Source organism: Dendrobates tinctorius, unplaced genomic scaffold (genome assembly GCF_039654945.1).
Source record: "Dendrobates tinctorius isolate UK_male_01 unplaced genomic scaffold, ASM3965494v1 ptg000021l, whole genome shotgun sequence".
In the NCBI taxonomy this organism is placed as follows: Eukaryota; Metazoa; Chordata; class Amphibia; order Anura; family Dendrobatidae; genus Dendrobates; species Dendrobates tinctorius.
The window spans coordinates 22667101-22684924 of record NW_027361689.1 but is presented as its reverse complement, the minus strand read 5'-3'; positions in this window follow the sequence as shown (position 1 = coordinate 22684924).

The window sequence follows — 17824 nt, the reverse complement described above, 5'->3', positions numbered from 1 at the left end:
GCTGCCACGAGAAGTGGTGAGTTCTCCTTCAATGGAAGTCTTCAAACAGAGGCTGGACAGACATCTGACTGGGATGATTTAGCGAATCCTGCTTTGAGCAGGGGGTTGGACCAGATGGCCCAGGAGGTCCCTTCCAACTCTACAATTCTATGATTCTATGATTCTATGATATTGTGCCAATTCAGGCCAGGTGTCCAGTTTAGCGGCCCAATAGTCAAAGGGGAATGACCTGTGTGGGAGAACATCGATATGGGAGGAAAAGTAGTTTGTAACCATAGTTGACAACTGCTGTCTCCTGTCACTTTCCATCGATGCAGTATTACCAGTTGTGTGAGCGGTACTTGAAAAATCAGTCCACAACATTGTCATGAAACCCCTGTCTCCAACGCCACTTCTGCTGTGTGCACCACGAACACCTCTGCCAAGCTGCCCCCGGCCCGTACGGCTCGTGTGAGAACCATCACCGCTGCTGTGTGCTGGGAATGCCTCAAGCAACCGATTTACCAGAGTTGCTTGTTTATTAGCCAATATTAGGTCAAGGTTCTCCTGTGGCATGATGTTTTGTAATTTGCCTTTATAGCGTGGATCCAGGATGCTGGCCAACCAGTAGTCGTCATCGTTCATCATTTTGGCAATGCGTGGGTCCCTTTTTAGGATCTGCAAGGCATAATCTGACATGTGGGCCAATGTTCCCGGTGTCAATGATGCACTGCGAGTGCTGGTTGGAGGAGCACTTTCTGGCAAATCCACATCCCTCCAGTCACGCAAAAACCCTGTACCAGACCTTGCCACGCCAACATTTTCACTTGCCCCACGAGATGCATCCTCCTCCCCTAAGTAATCATCCCCATCATCCTCCTCCTCCTCCTCTTCTTCCTCCACCTCGTCCAGGAGAGGTCCCTGAGCAGACAATGGCTGAATGTCATCAAGGATTCCCTCCTCCTCTTCCTCCTCATCAACATTGGCTGCAGACGCCTGCTCCTTAAGGTGCGTCAAAGTTTGCATGAGCAGACGCATAAGTGGGATGCTCATGCTTAGGATGGCGTCGTCTGCGCTTACCAGCCGTGTGCATTCCTCAAAACACTGAAGGACTTTACAGAGGTCTTTCAGCTTCGACCACTGCACACCTGTCAACTCCATGTCTGCTCTCAAAGTGCCTGGCCGTGTATCCTCCCACAAATGCATTATGGCCTGCCTCTGCTCGCACAGCCGCTCCACCATGTGCAGGGTGGAGTTCCACCTTGTTGCAATGTCGATAATGAGGCGGTGGTTGGGAAGGTGGAGCAATCGCTGCAGCTTCTGCATACGAACGGAGTGTACAGGCGACCGGCGGATGTGCGCGCACAGTCTTCGCACCTTCTGGAGCAGGGCTGTTAACTCCTGATAATTTTTGAGGAAGCACTGCACCACCAGGTTCAAGGTGTGAGCCAAGCAAGGTATATGGCTGAGTTTTGAAAGGGCTATGGCTGCCACAAAATTACAGCCGTTATCACTAACGACCTTGCCTGCCTCAAGATGTACACTGCCCAGCCATGACTCAGTTTGTCGCTTCAAGTACTCGGCCAGCACCTCGGCGGTGTGTCTGTTGCCCAAACACATCATCTGCAACACAGCCTGCTGACGCTTTCCACTAGCTGCTCGATAGGGGGACACATCGTGTGCAACAGTGGCAGCTGCAGATGGAGTGCTCGTACGACTGCGCTCTGTGGATGAACTTTCGCTTCTGGAGGAGGAGGAGGAGGAGGGTCGAACGCCTACAGCCAACTGTTTCCTATACCGTGGGCTAGGCATCACTGTCCCACCACCGCTGTCCCCTGTGGACCCTGCATCCACCACATTAACCCAGTGCGCAGTGATGGACACGTAACGGCCCTGGCCATGCCGACTGGACCATGCATCAGTTGTGAGGTGCACCTTTCCGCTCACTGACTGCTTGAGTGCATGGACAATGCGGTCTTTCACATGATGGTGGAGGGCTGTGATGGCTTTGCGAGAGAAGAAGTGGCGACTGGGTAGGTCATAGCGTGGTACTGCATAGGCCATGAGTTCGCGGAAAGCTGTGCTTTCCACCAACCGAAAGGGCATCATCTCAAACAAGATTAGTTTGGCAATGTGGGCGTTCAAACCCAGTGTATGCGGATGAGAGACTGAGTACTTTCTTGACCTACTCATAGTGTCTGGGAGGGTGAGCTGGACTTGAGAGCTACATATGGTGGAAGTAGCGGTGGACAGGGCGGACTGAGAGAGGGTTGATGATGGTGATGGAGTTGGTGTTCTTTCTGATGGCCTAGAATCAGTCTTTCGTTGATATAACAGTGGGATTCCCTGACTGCTGTGGCCTTGCAACGACACCTCAACATTTGCTGCTGTGCTAACTGGTGGGCTTACAGTGGGGGAAACAATGTAGCGTTGCTGACTACGTTCATTGTGATCAGTTGCACATGTGGCACTTGAGGTTTGGTGTTGTGTCCACGCTTGCAAGTGCATGCTGGTTAAATGTCTAAGCATGCAACTGGTATTCAAATTTTTCAGATTTTTCCCTCGGCTAAAGGTCTTTGCGCACTTCTTACAGATAACCTTGGCCTGATCATGAGGATTTTGTTCAAAAAAGTGCCACACTGCACTCTTCCTACTTTGGCAGACATTTTGCGGCCTAGCACGCTGTGATCTTTTGACCCTCTGGACAAGCTGTCCAGCAACTCTTTTTTGATGTTTGGAACCTGTCTTTGGAGTGCTCCGGGCCTGCCAGATAACAGCTGTTGCGATGTCGATGTCTGCTGTGGATGCTCCTCATCTGAGCTATTGGAAGCAGCACCCTCTTCCCCCAATGGATGCCAATCTGGGTCAACAACTGGGTCATCCATCACCTCCTCTTCTATGTCATGTGCACCTTCCTCTGTGTCACCGTGTATGGTGGTATAGTGTGCGGGAAGGGGCACCTGAGTCTCATCAGGGTCAGAATCTGGCTCTGTACACTGAGAGGACAATGTAGTGCTCTGAGTGAATGTACCAGCAGAATCATCCATCAGCGGCTGTGCATCAGTGCACTCCATGTCAGATTCATCTTGGCCTGGGTAATTCACCATTTCACTTGATAATCCAGGCATGGTATGTGAAAACAGCTCCATGGAGTAATCAGTAGTATGGCCTGCGTCATCCTTCAATCTTGGTTGGGGTGAAGGACACAAGGAAAGGTGTGGTTCATGAACATGAGCCTCCAATGACGACTCAGTGCTTTTACTTTTTACAACTGAAGAAGAGGAGGCGATAGAGCTGGAGGCTGAGTCAGCAATGTAAGACAAAACTTTTTCCTGATGCTCTGGCTTTAAAAGTGGTTTGCCAACTCCTAGAAAACTAAGCGTTCGAGGCCTTATGTAGCCAGACGATGACGCAGGCTCAACACCTCCTGCATTCGGTCCTATTTTGCTCTTGCCACTACCATCAGATCCACCACCAACACCATCATTACCAGCTGCCAACCCCCGCCCAATTCCACGGCCTCTTCCACCAGCCTTCCTCATTTTTGGTAGAAATGTAGACAAAATCCAACAAACTATATAGTAATGTAAAACAAGGTACAAGGTGTCTATAGGACAGGGGAGATTTTGAATTTCTGCACACACTTGTGGACACTGGACACTTTTGGATTGTGTGAGGCCCAATGAATATCTGAGCGCTATGTGACAGGCTCGATGGCACAGCTGTGACAAAAGTGACTAGAGGATAAGGGAGATTTTGAATCTCTTCACACACTTTTGGACACTGGACACTTTTGGATTGTGTGAGGCCCAATGAATATCTGAGCGCTATGTGACAGGTTCGATGGCACAGCTGTGACAAAAGTGACTAGATGATAATGGAGATTTTGAATCTCTGCGCACACTTTTGGACACTGGACACTTTTGGATTGTGTGAGGCCCAATGAATATCTGAGCGCTATGTGACAGGCTCGATGGCACAGCTGTGACAAAAGTGACTAGAGGATAAGGGAGATTTTGAATCTCTGCACACACTTTTGGACACTGGACACTTTTGGATTGTGTGAGGCCCAATGAATATCTGAGCGCTATGTGACAGGCTCGATGGCACAGCTGTGACAAAAGTGACTAGAGGATAAGGGAGATTTTGAATCTCTGCACACACTTTTGGACACTGGACACTTTTGGATTGTGTGAGGCCCAATGAATATCTGAGCGCTATGTGACAGGCTCAATGGCACAGCTGTGACCAAAGTGACTAGAGGATAAGGGAGATTTTGAATCTCTGCACACACTTTTGGACATTGGACACTTTTGGATTGTGTGAGGCCCAATGAATATCTGAGCGCTATGTGACAGGCTCGATGGCACAGCTGTGAAAAAAGTGACTAGAGGATAAGGGAGATTTTGAATCTCTGCACACACTTTTGGACACTGGACACTTTTGGATTGTGTGAGGCCCAATGAATATCTGAGCGCTATGTGACAGGCTCGATGGCACAGCTGTGACAAAAGTGACTAGAGGATAAGGGAGATTTTGAATCTCTGCACACACTTTTGGACACTGGACACTTTTTGATTGTGTGAGGCCCAATGAATATCTGAGCGCTATGTGACAGGCTCGATGGCACAGCTGTGACAAAAGTGACTAGAGGATAAGGGAGATTTTTAATCTCTGCACACACTTTTGGACACTGGACACTTTTGGATTGTGTGAAGCCCAATGAATATCTGAGCGCTATGTGACAGGCTCGATGGCACAGCTGTGACAAAAGTGACTAGAGGATAAGGGAGATTTTGAATCTCTGCACACACTTTTGGACACTGGACACTTTTGGATTGTGTGAGGCCCAATGAATATCTGAGCGCTATGTGACAGGCTCGATGGCACAGCTGTGACAAAAGTGACTAGAGGATAAGGGAGATTTTGAATCTCTGCACACACTTTTGGACACTGGACACTTTTGGATTGTGTGAGGCCCAATGAATATCTGAGCGCTATGTGACAGGCTCGATGGCACAGCTGTGACAAAAGTGACTAGAGGATAAGGGAGATTTTGAATCTCTGCACACACTTTTGGACACTGGACACTTTTGGATTGTGTGAGGCCCAATGAATATCTGAGCGCTATGTGACAGGCTCGATGGCACAGCTGTGACAAAAGTGACTAGAGGATAAGGGAGATTTTGAATCTCTGCACACACTTTTGGACACTGGACACTTTTGGATTGTGTGAGGCCCAATGAATATCTGAGCGCTATGTGACAGGCTCGATGGCACAGCTGTGACAAAAGTGACTAGAGGATAAGGGAGATTTTGAATCTCTGCACACACTTTTGGACACTGGACACTTTTGGATTGTGTGAGGCCCAATGAATATCTGAGCGCTATGTGACAGGCTCGATGGCACAGCTGTGACAAAAGTGACTAGAGGATAAGGGAGATTTTGAATCTCTGCACACACTTTTGGACACTGGACACTTTTGGATTGTGTGAGGCCCAATGAATATCTGAGCGCTATGTGACATGCTCGATGGCACAGCTCTGACAAAAGTGACTAGAGGATAAGGGAGATTTTGAATCTCTGCACACACTTTTGGACACTGGACACTTTTGGATTGTGTGAGGCCCAATGAATATCTGAGCGCTATGTGACAGGCTCGATGGCACAGCTGTGACAAAAGTGACTAGAGGATAAGGGAGATTTTGAATCTCTGCACACACTTTTGGACACTGGACACTTTTGGATTGTGTGAGGCCCAATGAATATCTGAGCGCTATGTGACAGGCTCGATGGCACAGCTGTGACAAAAGTGACTAGAGGATAAGGGAGATTGGATTGCTTTTAAAAAAGCAGTTTGCAGAGCAGTGGGTAAACAGCAATGCAGGAATGTCAGGAAGCCTTAGAAGGCAGCCCAACAACCAACACCACTGATACACCACTATATAGCCTCCCCTTGCACTGCACACACAGTGACTGGTGTGTTGTGCAGGCCAAATCGCTAGCAGCAGAAGCAGTTTTTTTGTCTTCTTCCCTGCCTAACGCTCTCCCTACAGAATCAGCAGCAACCTCTCCCTATACTGAGATCGGCAGAAGTAAGATGGCGGTCGGCGTGCACGCCCTTTTATACCCCCTGTGACGCCCACCAAAGCAAGCCAATCACTTGCATGCCCTTCTGAAAGATGGTGGTGACCCCTGCCTATGTCATCACGTTGCCCACAGTGTCCGTGGATCCTGATTGGCTGAAAAAGAGCGCAAAACAAACTTTTGAAACGCGACTTTGGCGTGTAAGTCGCCGACCTCGTGGCCGACCTCATCTTAGGGTCGGGTTTCGTTTCATGAAACCCGACTTTGCTAAAAGTCGGTGACTTTTGAAATTTTTCGACCCGTTTCGCTCAACTCTACTCCTCACGGGTGCCAAAGTGGAGGCTACAGGCAACCAAGTCTGCCCCCGCCCTCTCCCTCCTCTTTTGGCCGTTCGGGGAATCTCTTCCTCAGAGCTTCTCCCACCACCTTCCTGTGGCTTACGCCATGATGGGTCAAGGACCTCATCATCTCCACTCCCCTCTTCAAGCACCGGCTGGTCCTGGGTTGTCTCGCCAGCACCGTATGCACCAGAAATTGACAACTGAGTCTCATCATCATCAGATGAGCACTGAGGTGTGCTGACAATAGGCACTGGCCCACCCGCCTCTTCAGATTCAGAGGGACAAAGCAGTTGCGCATCACTGCATACTCCCTCTTCTTCACGCTCTAGAATGCTGCTTGGCTGGCCACTTCTTTCCAAGCCAACAGATTCTGAGAACAGAAGTAAAGATTGAGATGGCTCCTGTCCAGTGCTCTCAGACTGCCTGGGCAATTTGGCAGGTGGTGAAGAGACAGATGGTTGCTCTTCAGTGCTCTGGCCTTGGGAGGATGCGGAAGTCATTGAAGTGAATGCGTTAGCTGCCATCCATCCGACAACGGCTTCAATTTGTTCGTCACGCAGCAGTGGGGTACGGCGAGGTCCTACAAAGCTGCGCATGAAGGACTGTTGCCTGGTAAAAGTGGGGGATGACGGGTCACTGGTGGCCGCAGCAGACACCGAATCCCCACGTCCTCTCCCTGCTGAATCCCCCCGTCCTCTCCCTGCTGAAACTCCATGGCCACGACCACGTGCCTTACTTCCTGCCTTCTTCATCTTGGTAGACTGATAAAGATAGGCAGAAAAGTAAAAAAGGGGTGGCTTAGTGTTCTTATTCCTGAACACCTGCTAACCAGTATAAGAAACACTAATTTGGCTAAGAGTGTGTGTACTACACTTTAATATGATCTAATGTGGCCTAGACAACTGTAAAGTGGAGTGTTTGGTGAACTTTATTTCCCTTTTTTGGGGGGGGGGGGAAGGAAAGGATGTGACCAAAGTTTGAAAGCTATAGTATCACAAACTTTTTGGAGCGATTACAATGCAGGAAGCCAACCTACAATGCAATTGATGAGGCTCCAAAAAATAGGGTGATACTAGCCTGGCTGGCCCTGAAGGGCACAAGCCAGCAAAAAGGCTCCTCTATCTAATCCTATATAGTGTTTGCAACCAACCAATGACAATGGATGCGGTTGGAAGCACACTAATATAGGAGCAAAAATCTGGCTAAATTAGCTGCAAAAAAAGGACTATGTATGAGGCAGTGACGCACGCTGAGCGGACTACAGCTAGCGGTGGCTGTAGAACACACTGCAACGTGAGCTGCACTCACACACAGAGAGACCTATCAGACAGCCAAAAACAGTGCAGAGAAATGGGCTATAGCACTGAAAGGCTGCTGAAAGGCTCCGCTGTCCACTCCTTTAGTGTTTGCAACCAACGTATATGGATACGTATGGAAGCACACTATACAGGAGAAAAAAAAAAGCAGCAATAAAAGAAAAATGTGTATGAGGCAGAGACACACGCTGGCCGGCCTACAAGCAGACGTGCCTGCAGGACACACTACACAGCGTGGGTCTGCACTCACACAGCCCTTGCAGACAGCTGTGAAAACAGCGCTGCTAGGGAAAAGCAAGCTACAGTGGTGGTTTATGTAGCCTGGGTTAAGCACTATATGTTTTGTGGAATCGCTATTTCTAACTGTCCCTCACAGTCTTCAACAGCAGCCTGTCCCTAACTGAATTCACAGCAGAGTGACCAGAAATGGCGGCTGCAGCGCTTTTTATAGTGCATCATGACATCATTTCAGCAGCCAATCACAGCCATGCCAGTAGTTAACATGCCTACATGCCTAACAGGATGTGCCCACACTTCTGAGGATCCCCATTGGCTGAATCAAATCGAGCGGGCTCCTAGCATTATGGGAACTTCCGATTCCGGTATTCGATATGAAAAAAGTATCGGAACTAAGTATCGGAAATCCGATACAGCTAATATCGGCCGATACCCGATACTTGCGGTATCGGAATGCTCAACACTACTAGGGAGATTCAAATTCTCCACAATACTATATACACCTTGTACCTTGTCATGCACCAGCCTATTTCAGCCTGTTAAATTGAGGTGTAATCTATAGTGGGCCTGAGATAATAGTTCAGCCTCCTAAAATCTCTAGGAAGATTCAAATTCTCCCCAATACTATATACACCTTGTACCTTTGTCATACACCAGCCAATTTCAACCTGTTAAATTGAGGTGTAATCTATAGTGGGCCTGAAATAATAGTTCAGCCTCCTAAAATCTCGAGGGAGCTTCCAATTCTCCCCAATACTATATACACCTTGTACCTTGTTTTACAGTACCATATAGCTGGTGGTATTTTGGGCGCATTTTCCCAAAAATGAGGAAGTATGGTGGAAGAGGCCGTGAACGTGGGCGGGGGTTACCAGCTGGTACTAATGCTGGTGATGGTGTTGGTGCATCTGCTGGTAGTGGCAAAAGCACAATAGCACCTAAGGCAGGAGATGTTGAGCCAGCGTCATCGTCTGGCTCCACAAGGCCTTGAAGGCTCCCTTTTCTGTGAGTAGGTAAACCCCTTTTAAAGCCAGAGCTTCAGGAACAAGTTTTGGCTTAGATTGCTGACACAGCCTCCAGCTCTATCGCCTCCTCTTCTGAAGTTTCAAAAAATAAAAGCACTGAGTCGTCAGTGGAGGCTCCTGGTCAGGAACAACACCTTTCCTTGTGTCCTTCACCCCTACCAAAAGTGAAGGATGCGACAGGCCACCCAACAGATTACACCATGGAGCTTTTTTCACATACCATTCATGGGTTATCAAGTCAAATCGTGAATTCCCCAGTCCAAGATGAATCTGACATGGAGTGCACTGATGCACAGCCACTGCTAGATTTTTCTGCTGGTACATTCACTCAGAGCACTACACTGTCCTCGCAGTGTACTGAGCCAGAATCTGACCCTGATGAAACTCAGGTGCCCCTTTCCGCATACTATACCACCTTAAACGGTGGCACAGAGGAAGGTGCACATGAAATTGAAGAGGAGGTGATGGATGACCAAGTTGTTGACCCAGATTGGCATCCATTGGGGGAGAGGGTGCCGCTGCCTATAGCTCAGAAAAGGAGGAGGAGGATCCGCAGCAGGCATCAACATTGCAACAGCTGTTATCTGGCAGGCCCGTAGCAGTCCAAAAATGGGATACAAAAACCAAAAGAGTTGCAGGACAGCTTGGCCAGACGGTCATATTAGCACAGCGTGCAAGGCCTCAAAATGTCTTCCATAGTAGGAAGAGTGCAGTGTGACACTTTTTTGAACAAAATCCTAATCATCAGGCAAAGGTTATCTGTAAGAAGTGCACAAAGACCTTTAGACGAGGGAAAAATCTGAGAAATTCGAATACCAGTTGCATGCTTTGACATTTAATCACCATGCACTTGCAAGCGTGGACAGACTACCAAACCTCACGTACAACATGTGCACCTGCTCCGAATTAAGGTAGTCAGCAATGCTACATCGCTTCCCCCACTGTAAGCCCACCAGTTAGCACACCAACAGCAGCAAATGTTGAGGTGCCGTCGCAAGGCCAAAGCAGTCAGGGAATCACAATGTTATTGCTATATTCACTAAAGGGTTGAAACAAAAGCGCAATAGGGTCTTATCCGGGTAAAATGTACAAATACTGAAAGTATTATACTCACCTTCTCAAAGAGAAAGTAAAGCCTGCATAGTAAGTCAGCCTGCTGCACGTCCAACGGTCCACAGCGGAACCGCACCACAGTTCAAATAAGGAATAAATTCTTGGACTTTAAGAGCGCTGCCAGACAGATTCAATAACCACACAAGGTTAAAAAAGTTAACCCTTTAATCCCTATGCGTTTCGAAGCATAACGCTTCTTCTTCAGGGGTTGATACAACATCAACCCCTGAAGAAGAAGCGTTATGCTTCGAAACGCGTAGGGATTAAAGGGTTAACTTTTTTAACCTTGTGTGGTTATTGAATCTGTCTGGCAGCGCACTTAAAGTCCAAGAATGTTATTGCTATGAAAGACTGAATCTAGGCCATCAGCAAGACCACCAACACCATCACCATCACTCTCTCAGTCCACCATGTCCACCGCTAGCTCCACCATATGCAGCTCTCAAGTCCAGCTCACCCTAGCAGAGACTCTGAGTAGCACAAGAAAGTACTCATCCTCTCATCTGCGTACACTGTGCTTGAACACCTACGTTGCCAAACTAATCTCGTTAGAGATGATGCCCTACCGGTTGGTTGAAAGCGAAGCTTTCCACCAGCTCATGGCCTACGCAGTGCCATGTTATGACCTACCCAGTCGGCACTTCTTTTCTCGAAAAGCCATCCCAGCCCTCCACCTGCATGTGAAAGACCGCATTGTCCATGCACTCAAGCAATCAGTGAGTGGAAAGGTGCAACTCACAACAGATGCACGGTCCAGTCGGCATTGCCAGGGCCATTACGTGGCCATCACTGCGCACTGGGTTAATGTGGTGGATGCAGGGTCCACAGGGGACAGCGGCGGTGGGACAGTGCTGCCTAGCCCACGGTATAGGAAACAGTTGGCTATAGGCGCTCGACCCTCCTCCTCCTCCTCCAGAATCGAAAGCTCGTCCACAGAGCGCAGTTGCACGAGCACTCCATCTGCATCTGAGTCATGGCTGGGCAGTCTATATCTTGAGGCAGGCAAGGTAGTTAGTGATAACGGCCGGAATTTTGTGGCAGCCATAGCCCATTCAAAACTCACACACATACCTTGCCTGGCTCACACCTTGAACCTGGTGGTGCAGTGCTTCCTCAATAATTATCCAGAGTTAACAGGCCTGCTCCGTAAGGTCTGAAGACTGTGCTCGCACATCCGCCGGTCACCCGTACACTCCAGTTGTATGCAGAAGCTGCAGCGATTGCTCCACCTTCCCAAGGCACTGTCTAATTATCGACGTTGCAACAAGAAGGAACTCCACCCTGCACATGGTTAAGAGGCTGTGTGAACAGTGGCAGGCTGTAATGCATTTGTGGGAGGATACACAGGCAGGCAGTTTGAGGGCAGACATGGAGATGTCGGGTGTGTAGTGGTCGAAGCTGAAAGACCTCTGTAAAGTCCTTCAGTGTTTTGAGGAACGCACACGGCTGGTAAGCGCAGACAACGCCATCATAAGCATGAGCATCCCATTTATGCATCTGCTCATGCAAACTTTGACACACATTAAGGAGCAGGCGTCTGCAGCCGAGGAGGAAGAGGAGGAGGGAAGCCTTTATGACAGTCAACCATTGTCTGCTCAGGGAACTCTCCTGGACGAGGTGGAGGAAGAAGAGTAAGAGGTGGAGGATGATGGGGATGATTATTTAGGGGAGTAGGATGCTTCTCAGGGGCCAAGAGAAAATGCTGGCGTGGCAAAGTCAGGTACAGGGTTTGTGCGTGACTGGAGGGATGTGGATTTGCCAGAAAGTGCTCCTCCACCCAGCACTCGCAGTGCATCATTGACACCTGGAACATTGGCCCACATGTGTGATTATGCTTTGCAGATCCTAAAAAGGGACCTCTGCATTGCCAATATGATGAACAATGACAACTACTAGTTGGCCTGCATCCTGGATCCACGCTATAAAGGCAAATTCCAAACATTATGCCACAGGAGAACGTAGAGCTAATATTAGCTAACAAACAAGCAACTCTGGTAAACCGTTTGTGTGAGGCATTCCCAGCACACAGCAGCGGTGATGGTTCTCCCACGAGCCGTAGGGGGCAACATGGAAGAGGTGTTCATGGTGCACACATCCGAAATGGCGTTGGAGACAGGGGTTTCATGACCATGTTGTGGACTGGTTTTTCAAGTACCGCTCACACGACTGGTAATACTTAGAGTTGAGCGAAACGGGTCGAAAAATTTCAAAAGTCGCCGACTTTTGGCAAAGTTGGGTTTCATGAAACGAAACCCGACCCTAGGATGAGGTCGGCCACGAGGTCGGCGACTTACGCGCCAAAGTCGCGTTTCAAAAGTTTGTTTTGCGCTCTTTTTCAGCCAATCAGGATCCACGGACACTGTGGGCAACGTGATGACATAGGCAGGGGTCACCACCATCTTTCAGAAGGGCATGCAAGTGATTGGCTTGCTTTGGTGGGCGTCACAGGGGGTATAAAAGGGAGTGCACGCCGACCGCCATCTTACTTCTGCCGATCTCAGTATAGGGAGAGGTTGCTGCTGATTCTGTAGGGAGAGCGTTAGGCAGGGAAGAAGACAAAAAAACTGCTTCTGCTGCTAGCTATTTGGCCTGCACAACACACCAGTCACTGTGTGTGCAGTGCAAGGGGAGGCTATATAGTGGTGTATCAGTGGTGTTGGTTGTAGGGCTGCCTTCTAAGGCTTCCTGACATTCCTGCATTGCTGTTTACCCACTGCTCCGCAAACTGCTTTTTTAAAAGCTATCCCAATTTTTTTTTGTCCTGCTGAGAAGAAAAAAAAACTGCTTCTGCTGCTAGCAATTTGGCCTGCACAACACACCAGTCACTGTGTGTGCAGTGCAAGGGGAGGCTATATTGTGGTGTATCAGTGGTGTTGGTTGTTGGGCTGCCTTTTAAGGCTTCCAGACAGGCTGGCATTGCTGTTTACCCACTGCTCTGCAAACTGCTTTTTTAAAAGCAATCCAATCTCCCTTATCCTCCAGTCACTTTTGTCACAGCTGTGCCATCGAGCCTGTCACATAGCGCTCAGATATTCATTGGGCCTCACATAATCCAAAAGTGTCCAGTGTCCAAAAGTGTGTGCAGAGATTCAAAATCTCCCTTATCCTCTAGTCACTTTTGTCACAGCTGTGCCATCGAGCCTGTCACATAGCGCTCAGATATTCATTGGGCCTCACACAATCCAAAAGTGTCCAGTGTCCAAAAGTGTGTGCAGAGATTCAAAATCTCCCTTATCCTCTAGTCACTTTTGTCACAGCTGTGCCATCGAGCCTGTCACATAGCGCTCAGATATTCATTGGGCCTCACACAATCCAAAAGTGTCCAGTGTCCAAAAGTGTGTGCAGAGATTCAAAATCTCCCTTATCCTCTAGTCACTTTTGTCACAGCTGTGCCATCGAGCCTGTCACATAGCGCTCAGATATTCATTGGGCCTCACACAATCCAAAAGTGTCCAGTGTCCAAAAGTGTGTGCAGAGATTCAAAATCTCCCTTATCCTCTAGTCATTTTTGTCACAGCTGTGCCATCGAGCCTGTCACATAGCGCTCAGATATTCATTGGGCCTCACACAATCCAAAAGTGTCCAGTGTCCAAAAGTGTGTGCAGAGATTCAAAATCTCCCTTATCCTCTAGTCACTTTTGTCACAGCTGTGCCATCGAGCCTGTCACATAGCGCTCAGATATTCATTGGGCCTCACACAATCCAAAAGTGTCCAGTGTCCAAAAGTGTGTGCAGAGATTCAAAATCTCCCTTATCCTCTAGTCACTTTTGTCACAGCTGTGCCATCGAGCCTGTCACATAGCGCTCAGATATTCATTGGGCCTCACACAATCCAAAAGTGTCCAGTGTCCAAAAGTGTGTGCAGAGATTCAAAATCTCCCTTATCCTCTAGTCACTTTTGTCACAGCTGTGCCATCGAGCCTGTCACATAGCGCTCAGATATTCATTGGGCCTCACACAATCAAAAAGTGTCCAGTGTCCAAAAGTGTGTGCAGAGATTCAAAATCTCCCTTATCCTCTAGTCACTTTTTGTCACAGCTGTGCCATCGAGCCTGTCACATAGCGCTCAGATATTCATTGGGCCTCACACAATCCAAAAGTGTCCAGTGTCCAAAAGTGTGTGCAGAGATTCAAAATCTCCCTTATCCTCTAGTCACTTTTGTCACAGCTGTGCCATCGAGCCTGTCACATAGCGCTCAGATATTCATTGGGCCTCACACAATCCAAAAGTGTCCAGTGTCCAAAAGTGTGTGCAGAGATTCAAAATCTCCCTTATCCTCTAGTCACTTTGGTCACAGCTGTGCCATCGAGCCTGTCACATAGCGCTCAGATATTCATTGGGCCTCACACAATCCAAAAGTGTCCAGTGTCCAAAAGTGTGTGCAGAGATTCAAAATCTCCCTTATCCTCTAGTCACTTTGGTCACAGCTGTGCCATCGAGCCTGTCACATAGCGCTCAGATATCAGTGGGCCTCACACAATCCAAAAGTGTCCAGTGTCCACAAGTGTGTGCAGAAATTCAAAATCTCCCCTGTCCTATAGACACCTTGTACCTTGTTTTACATTACTATATAGTTTGTTGGATTTTGTCTACATTTCTACCAAAAATGAGGAAGGCTGGTGGAAGAGGCCGTGGAATTGGGCGGGGGTTGGCAGCTGGTAATGATGGCGTTGGTGGTGGATCTGATGGTAGTGGCAAGAGCAAAATAGGACCGAATGCAGGAGGTGTTGAGCCTGCGTCATCGTCTGGCTACATAAGGCCTCGAACGCTTAGTTTTCTAGGAGTTGGCAAACCGCTTTTAAAGCCAGAGCATCAGGAAAAAGTTTTGTCTTACATTGCTGACTCAGCCTCCAGCTCTATCGCCTCCTCTTCTTCAGTTGTAAAAAGTAAAAGCACTGAGTCGTCATTGGAGGCTCATGTTCATGAACCACACCTTTCTTTGTGTCCTTCACCCCAACCAAGATTGAAGGATGACGCAGGCCATACTACTGATTACTCCATGGAGCTGTTTTCACATACCATGCCTGGATTATCAAGTGAAATGGTGAATTACCCAGGCCAAGATGAATCTGACATGGAGTGCACTGATGCACAGCCGCTGATGGATGATTCTGCTGGTACATTCACTCAGAGCACTAGATTGTCCTCGCAGTGTACAGAGCCAGATTCTGACCCTGATGAGACTCAGGTGTCCCTTCCCGCACACTATACCACCATACACGGTGACACAGAGGAAGGTGCACATGACATAGAAGAGGAGGTGATGGATGACCCAGTTGTTGACCCAGATTGGCATCCATTGGGGGAAGAGGGTGCTGCTTCCAATAGCTCAGATGAGGAGCATCCACAGCAGACATCGACATCGCAACAGCTGTTATCTGGCAGGCCTGGAGCACTCCAAAGACAGGTTCCAAACATCAAAAGAGTTGCTGGACAGCTTGTCCAGAGGGTCAAAAGATCACAGCGTGCTAGGCCGCAAAATGTCTGCCAAAGTAGGAAGAGTGCAGTGTGGCACTTTTTTGAACAAAATCCTCATGATCAGGCCAAGGTTATCTGTAAGAAGTGCGCAAAGACCTTTAGCCGAGGGAAAAATCTGAAAAATTTGAATACCAGTTGCATGCTTAGACATTTAACCAGCATGCACTTGCAAGCGTGGACACAACACCAAACCTCAAGTGCCACATGTGCAACTGATCACAATGAAGGTAGTCAGCAACGCTACATTGTTTCCCCCACTGTAAGCCCACCAGTTAGCACAGCAGCAAATGTTGAGGTGTCGTTGCAAGGCCACAGCAGTCAGGGAATCCCACTGTTATATCAACGAAAGACTGATTCTAGGCCGTCAGAAAGAACACCAACTCCATCACCATCATCAACCCTCTCTCAGTCCGCCCTGTCCACCGCTACTTCCACCATATGCAGCTCTCAAGTCCAGCTCACCCTCCCAGACACTATGAGTAGGTCAAGAAAGTACTCAGTCTCTCATCCGCGTACACTGGGTTTGAACGCCCACATTGCCAAACTAATCTCGTTTGAGATGATGCCCTTTCGGTTGGTGGAAAGCATAGCTTTCCGCAAACTCATGGCCTATGCAGTACCACGCTATGACCTACCCAGTCGCCACTTCTTCTCTCGCAAAGCCATCCCAGCCCTCCACCATCATGTGAAAGACCGCATTGTCCATGCACTCAAGCAGTCAGTGAGCGGAAAGGTGCACCTCACAACTGATGCATGGTCCAGTCGGCATGGCCAGGGCCGTTACGTGTCCATCACTGCGCACTGGGTTAATGTGGTGGATGCAGGGTCCACAGGGGACAGCGGTGGTGGGACAGTGATGCCTAGCCCACGGTATAGGAAACAGTTGGCTGTAGGCGTTCGACCCTCCTCCTCCTCCTCCTCCAGAAGCGAAAGCTCGTCCACAGAGCGCAGTCGTACGAGCACTCCATCTGCAGCTGCCACTGTTGCACACAATGTGTCCCCCTATCGAGCAGCTAGTGGAAAGCGTCAGCAGGCTGTGTTGCAGATGATGTGTTTGGGCAACAAACACACCGCCGAGGTGCTGGCCGAGTACTTGAAGCGACAAACTGAGTCATGGCTGGGCAGTGTACATCTTGAGGCAGGCAAGGTAGTTAGTGATAACGGCCGTAATTTTGTGGCAGCCATAGCCCTTTCAAAACTCAGCCATATACCTTGCTTGGCTCACACCTTGAACCTGGTGGTGCAGTGCTTCCTCAAAAATTATCCGGAGTTAACAGCCCTGCTCTAGAAGGTGCGAAGACTGTGCGCGCACATCCGCCGGTCGCCTGTACACTCCGTTCGTATGCAGAAGCTGCAGCGATTGCTCCACCTTCCCAACCACCGCCTCATTATTGACATTGCAACAAGGTGGAACTCCACCCTGCACATGGTGGAGCGGCTGTGCGAGCAGAGGCAGGCCATAATGCATTTGTTGGAGGATACACGGCCAGGCACTTTGAGAGCAGACATGGAGTTTACAGGTGTGCAGTGGTCGAAGCTGAAAGACCTCTGTAAAGTCCTTCAGTGTTTTAAGGAATGCACACGGCTGGTAAGCGCAGACGACGCCATCCTAAGCATGAGCATCCCACTTATGCGTCTGCTCATGCAAACTTTGACGCACCTTAAGGAGCAGGCGTCTGCAGCCAATGTTGATGAGGAGGAAGAGGAGGAGGGAATCCTTGATGACATTCAGCCATTGTCTGCTCAGGGACCTCTCCTGGACGAGGTGGAGGAAGAAGAGGAGGAGGAGGATGGGGATGATTACTTAGAGGAGGAGGATGCATCTCGTGGGGCAAGTGAAAATGTTGGCGTGACAAGGTCTGGTACAGGGTTTGTGCGTGACTGGAGGGATGTGGATTTGCCAGAAAGTGCTCCTCCAACCAGCACTCGCAGTGCATCATTGACACCGGTAACATTGGCCCACATGTCAGATTATGCCTTGCAGATCCTAAAAAGGGACCCATGCATTGCCAAAATGATGAACGATGACGACTACTGGTTGGCCAGCATCCTGGATCCACGCTATAAAGGCAAATTACAAAACATCATGCCACAGGAGAACCTTGACCTAATATTGGCTAATAAACAAGCAACTCTGGTAAATCGGTTGCTTGAGGCATTCCCAGCACACAGCAGCGGTGATGGTTCTCACACGAGCCGTACGGGCCGGGGGCAGCTTGGCAGAGGTGTTCGTGGTGCACACAGCA